This window comes from Triticum dicoccoides, chromosome 6B (genome assembly GCF_002162155.2).
Source record: "Triticum dicoccoides isolate Atlit2015 ecotype Zavitan chromosome 6B, WEW_v2.0, whole genome shotgun sequence".
NCBI lineage: Eukaryota > Viridiplantae > Streptophyta > Magnoliopsida > Poales > Poaceae > Triticum > Triticum dicoccoides.
Window position 1 is genome coordinate 150,358,020 of NC_041391.1, and position 6,954 is coordinate 150,364,973.

Genomic DNA, 6,954 nt, shown 5'->3' on the forward strand with positions numbered 1-6,954 from the left:
TGGTCGAGACATGAAGATCGATATATTGGAAGCCTATATTTGGACATCAGAATCGTTCCGGGTGAAATCGGCATTTTACCGGAGTACCGGGGGGTTACCGGAACCCCTCGGGGGGTTATTGGGCCTACATGGGCCTTGAGGGAGAAGAGAGAAGGAAGCAGGAGGTGGCCGCGCGCCCCTCCCCTTCCTAGTCCGAATAGGACAAGGGAAGGGGGGCGGCGCCCCCCCCCTTTCCTTCCCCTCTTCCTCCTCTTTCCCCCCTTCTCCTTCTCCAACTAGGAAAGAAAGGGAGTCCTACTCCCGGTGGGAGTAGGACTCCCCCCTGGCGCGCCCCTCCTTGGCCGGCCGCCCCGTCCCTGTAACGCCCCGGATTCGATGCGCCAGGTGTCTGTCAGTTATTCGCCGTCTTTGCCTTGTCATTTGCTTGCGTGTTGCATTTTATCATGTCATCATGTGCATCTCATTTTGCATACGTGTTCGTCTCATGCATCCGAGCATTTTTCCCCGTTGTCTGTTTTGCGATCCGGCACTCCTATGTCCTCCGGCGTCCCCTTTTTGTCTCTCGTTGTGAGCGGGTGTTAAACTTTCTCGGAATGGCCCGAGGTTTGCCAAGCGGCCTTGGTATAGCACCGGTAGACCGCCTGTCAAGTTTCATGCCATTTGAAGGTCGTTTGATACTCCAACGGTTAACCGGGTAACCTTAAAAGCCTCTTTCTCCTTGCAGCCCAACACCCCTTCCAAAGTGGCCCAAAACCCAGCAAACTCCCCTCCATGCTTTCGGTCGTTTGATCACAATCGCGTGGCTGAAAACCGCTCCTCATTTGGACTCTCCTAGCTCCCTCTACCTATAAATATGCCCTCCCCTTCCATTTTTCACGGATGAAAACCCTAGCCTCTTCCCCAGCCGCCACAGGACATGTCCGGACCGGACCGGACACGTCGCAAACCCCGCCGCCGGTCAGCGCCTCCCACCGCGGGCCCGCCAGGACCCAGATCGGGCCCTGGGAAGCCCGCCCGAGCCTGTGCGCCCCGCCGCCTGGATCCCCGCTCGCCCCCGCCACCGGCGAGCCTCCGCCCCGCCGCCGGCGTGCGCCGCCGCCGCCTCCGCGCACTGCTCCGCCGCGCCGGAGCGCGCTGCCGTCTCGCCACCCGCGCGCGCCGTCTTCCCCGCGCGGAACCCCGCCGCCAGCTCCCGTGCTCCGCCGCCGCCAAGGTCCACTGCCGGCCGACCCCCGAGCCCCGCGCCACCGCCGGATCCAGCCTCCTCCGCCGCCCCCGCGCCCCGCGCCGGCATCCCTCCTCCGCGCCGCCCCCGCGCCGAAGCTCCCCGCCGCCTTTGCCGGCCGGCAGGATTGGCCCGTCGCCGCCGCCGCGTGACAGGATCGGGGAGGAGCCCCGATCCGCCCTGCCCCGTTGACCGCGTGGGCCCCGCCTCGCGTCCGGCCCAGCCTAGCTCTGCCCGGCCCACCTGCCTCACCACCTCACCGTTTTGGGCCACGGCCCGTGAGGTGAGCAGCCCCTAAATCCCACCCGAGCACCTTTTAGTTAAACTGCGTCCGTCCGTTTTTTTTCAAATATCTGCTAAGTCCCGAAATTGTCATAATATGTTGCTCTGTTCATCGCACGATATCTCTGCATCCGCTTCTCCGTTTCGTGCGTGTAATTTGTCAAATTGTTCGCCTCAACGAGTACTTCATTTCACTCCATTGCATCATTTTCATTTGAGCTCATCTTGATGCCCGAAATGTTGTTGGAAGAGTGCATGTTGCTGTTAACCTGCTGAAACTGTTATAACTTGCTCATTTGTCATTTTTGCCATGTTTGATGTGTGCATCCTATGAGGTTGATGTCCACATGTGTTTTGATCTATGGTATGCCATCTTTCCAGGGGTGCTATCCATGTATTTTTCTGAGTTGAGTACTGAGTGCATCAAGCTTGTTAAGGAGAGTACTTGTTGTTGCTGTTTTCCTGACAGATTCTGTTATATTTTGTTGCTATGTAAACCTGCTGCTACAAGTCATTTCGTGCATTATTTTGGAGATGTTAACTAAGGATGATTTGATATACATGTCATGCTCTATCCATTCATGCCCTTGCTTGCAATTATAGCCTGCTGTAGCTTGTTGTAATCCTGCTCCAAATTTGCTAAATAATGTTGCTGTCAACCTGTTAACATGAAGTTCAGTTTTGGCCATGTGCTTTTCTAGTGATACATGCACCCTATGAACTTGTTCTTGCCATGCTTAGATTCATAAACATGTCTTCTTACTGTTGGTTGCCTTGCCATGCCATGTATTGCTCTGTGGTGAGTGGTTCAAGCTCACCAACATGCCTACTTATTGTTGTTCCTGCCATGTATGAATCTGTTATATAACTTGCCATGTTTACATGGGTGCCATCTTAACTTTTGTGCCTTTTTGGCTCATGGTCAGTAAGGGACTCTTGTTCTATGCATTTAGTAGTATCATGCCATGCCTTTATTTGCCATGATAAGTTCCTGTAACATGTTGTTTGATAGCTCTAAACATTGCAACCTGATGTTATTTCTGCAAAGCCTCAAACTGTTAATATTTGCAATCTTCCCATGTCTTTTTGAGCATGATCTAGTGATTTATGGAGATAGCTCAGTGTTCATGTTTTGTCATGCTTTACCAGTAATTCACGGCCATGCCTTTTGTTATTATGTTGGGGTGCTGTAGCATGTTGTTTTGATGCTTGCAATATGCCTAGTTGCTGTTTTGGACAGATTGTTGTTATGACTTGTATAGAGTGTATGTGTTGAACCGTTCTCCGTTTTGAGTGTGCTTTATATGAAACTTGCTTCATTTTGCATGTAGTTCCATATTATCATGTTGCATCCTTGTTTTGAGGTGTTTGCTTGATGTTTGTATGCATTTTGCATCGATGCCATGTTTAACTTGTTTTGCTCATATCTTCTAGGCCGTAGCTCCAAATCTAATGAACTTTATATGTAACTTGACTAGAATTTCGTGTAGATCCTTTTGGTGCTCTTTAACTTGCTATTTAACAACTTGAACATAAGGTTTGTTCAGATCTGGACCAATTTCGAAATTTGCATATGAGGACTTACCGGAATTGTTATATGTTGTTCCCGGCCTCATTTAAACTTGCCTTGATGTGTTGTTCTTGTTTGCATCATCTCTTGCCATGAGAAGCCTCATCTAGCTTTCTCATGCATCATGCTTGTTGTGCATCATGTCTTGTCATGTGTGGTGTGTTTACAATGTTGTGTGCTTCTTCTTGATAGTTCCCGTTTTGTTGCGATCGTGAGGATTCGTTCGTCTACGTGTGGTTCGTCTTCGTGGCTTCATCTTCTTCATGGACTCGTTCTTCTTCCTTGCGGGATTTCAGGCAAGATGACCGCTACCCTGGATCTCACTACTATCATTGCTATGCTAGTTGCTTCGTTCTATCGCTATGCTGCGTTACCTATCATTTGCTCTTCAAGCCTCCCCAAATTGCCATGAACCTCTAACCTTTGACACCCTTCCTAGCAAACCGTTGTTTGGCTATGTTACCGCTTTGCTCAGCCCCTCTTATAGCGTTGCTAGTTGCAGGTGAAGTTGAAGATTACTCCATGGTGGACAGGGTTTTGTTGGGATATCACAATATCTCTTATATTATTAATGCATCTATATATTTGGTAAAGGGTGGAAGGCTCGGCCTTATGCCTGGTGTTTTGTTCCACTCTTGCCGCCCTAGTTTCCGTCATACCGGTGTTATGTTCCCGGATTTTGCGTTCCTAACGCGGTCGGGTGATTTATGGGACCCCCCTGACAGTTCGCTTTGAATAAAACTCCTCCAGCAAGGCCCAACCTTGGTTTTACCATTTGCCTCACCACCACCTACTTTTCCCTTGGGAGTAATTAACCCAAGGGTCATCTTTATTTTAGCCCCCCCGGGCCAATGCTTGTCTAAGTGTTGGTCCAAACCGAGCGATGTCCGGCGCCCCCTGGGCAACCAGGGTCTATGCCAACCCGACGTCTTGCTCATCCGGTGTGCCCTGAGAACGAGATATGCGCAGCTCCTATCGGGATTGTCGGCGCATCGGGCAGCTTTGCTGGTCTTGTTTTACCATTGTCGAAATGTCTTGTAAACCGGGATTCCGAGACTGATCGGGTCTTCCTGGGAGAAGGTATATCCTTCGTTGATCGCGAGAGCTTATCATGGGCTAAGTTGGGACACCCCTGCAGGGTATAAACTTTCGAGAGTTGTGCCCGCGGTTATGTGGCAGATGGGAATTTGTTAATGTCCAGTTGTAGATAACTTGACACTTGATCCGAATTAAAACACATCAACCGCGTGTGTAGCCGTGATGGTCTCTTCTCGGCGGAGTCCGGGAAGTGAACACGGTTTCTGGGTTATGTTTGACGTAAGTAGTGTGACGCCCCCGATTCAATCGTACACTAATCATGCACGCAAATGTGTATGATCGAAATCAGGGACTCACGGGAAGATATCACAACACAACTCTAAAACATAAATAAGTCATACAAGCATCATAATACAAGCCAGGGGCCTCGAGGGCTCGAATACAAGTGCTCGATCATAGACGAGTCAGCGGAAGCAACAATATCTGAGTACAGACATAAGTTAAACAAGTTTGCCTTAAGAAGGCTAGCACAAACTGGGATACAGATCGAAAGAGGCGCAGGCCTCCTGCCTGGGATCCTCCTAAACTACTCCTGGTCGTCGTCAGCGGGCTGCACGTAGTAGTAGGCACCTCCAGCATAGTAGGAGTCGTTGTCGACGATGGCGTCTGGCTCCTGGACTCCAGCATCTGGTTGCGACAACCAGAAAGAAAGGAAAGGGGGAAAAAGGGGGGAGAAAGCAACCGTGAGTACTCATCCAAAGTACTCGCAAGCAAGGAACTACACTACATATGCATGGGTATATGTGTAAGTAGGCCATATCAGTGGATTGAACTGCAGAATGGCAGAATAAGAGGGGGATAGCTAGTCCTATCGAAGACTACGCTTCTGGCAGCCTCCGTCTTGCAGCATGTAGAAGTGAGTAGATTGAAGTCCTCCAAGTAGCATCTCCAAGTAGCAACTCCAAGTAGCATCTCCATTAGCATCGCATAGCATAATCCTACCCGGCGATCCTCCCCTCGTCGCCCTGTGGAAAAGCGATCACCGGGTTGTTTGTGGAACTTGGAAGGGTGTGTTTTATTAAGTATCCGGTTCTAGTTGTCATAAGGTCAAGGTACAACTCCAAGTCGTCTTGTTACCGAAGATCACGGCTATTCAAATAGATTAACTTCCCTGCAGGGGTGCACCAACTTACCCAGCACGCTTGATCCCATTTGGCCGGACACACTTTCCTGGGTCATGCCCGGCCGCGGAAGATCAACACGTCGCAGCCCCACCTAGGCTCAACAGAGAGGCCAGCACGCCGGTCTAAACCTAAGCGCGCAGGGGTCTGGGCCCATCGCCCTGAGCACACCTGCCCATTGCGTACGCGGCCGGAAGCAGACCTAGCCTAGTGGCGTTCCAGTCCAATCCGGCGCGCGCCACTCAGTCGCTGATGTCACGAAGTGCTTCGGCTGATACCACGACGCCGGGATACCCATAACTACTCCCGCGTAGATGGTTAGTGCGTATAGGCTCGTAACCAACTCAGATCAAATACCAAGATCTCGTTAAGCATGTTAAGTATCCGCGAACGCCGAACAGGGCCAGGCCCACCTCTCTCCTAGGCGGTCTCAACCTGCCCTGACGCTCCGCCACAAAGATCCACTCGCGGGTGCTCCACCAGCCGACCCGACTTTAGTCTCTACATGTATCATGTATAAGTATATAGTATATACCCGAGATCACCTCCCAAGTGATCTCGGCCCAATAGTATAGCACAGCAGATGGACAAGAATGTAGGGCCACAGATGAAAAATACTAGCATCCTATACTAAGCATATAGGATTGAAGGTAAAGGTATCAACAGTAGTAACAAGGACAGGCTATGCATCAGGATAGATATAACAGAAAGCAGTAACATGCTACACTACTCTAATGCAAGCAGTATAGAGTAGAATAGGCGATATCTGGTGATCAAGGGGGGGGGGCTTGCCTGGTTGCTCTGGCAAGAGAGAGGGGTCGTCAACTCCGTAGTCGAACTGGGCAGCAGCAGCGTCGGTCTCGTGGTCTACCGGAGAGAAGAGGGGGAAGAAACAATGAATACCATGCAAACATATGCATATCGATGCATGACATGACAAGTAACGATGCTAGGCGTGCCCTAACGTGGTATGAGGTGGTGCCGGTTAAGGGAGGGAAACATCCGGGAAAATATCCCCGGTGTTTCGTGTTTTCGGGCAGAGGAGCCGGAGGGGGAAAGTTGCGAGTTCGATAGGTTAGGGGGGTATGGCGGACGAACGGACTGTGTATCCGGATTCGTCCCGTCGTTCTGAGCAACTTTCATGTTGAAAATATTTTAATCCGAGTTATGGATTAAAAGATATGATTTTCTAAAGATTTAATCATTTTCCGATTTTATTTAATTATTTATTTAAATCCAACATTATCCAGAATAGTAAATGCTGACGTCAGCATGACATCAGGGTGATGTCAGTAGTCAACGTTGACCATTGACCTGGTCAACCTGACGTGTGGGTCCAGTGGGACCCACCTGTCATTATCTGTTTAGGTTAATTAGGGTTTAGGTTAATTAGTTTGCTTAATTAACTGTTTAGTTTAATTAACCAGAATTAATTAAGTCTATTAATTAGTTAGTTAATTAATTAATTAATTATTGTCATTATTTATTATTATTATTATTATTATTTTAAATTCCTCCTTTTTTTTATTAAAATGTTATGGGTGCGGGCCCATGAGGCTAAACGTGCGCGCGGGTGCGGGCGCTCGCCCGAACGGGGCGCGGGCAAGGCCGTGGCCGGCGGCGCGGCGCCGACAAGGGGAAGCGGGGGCGAGGCCAGA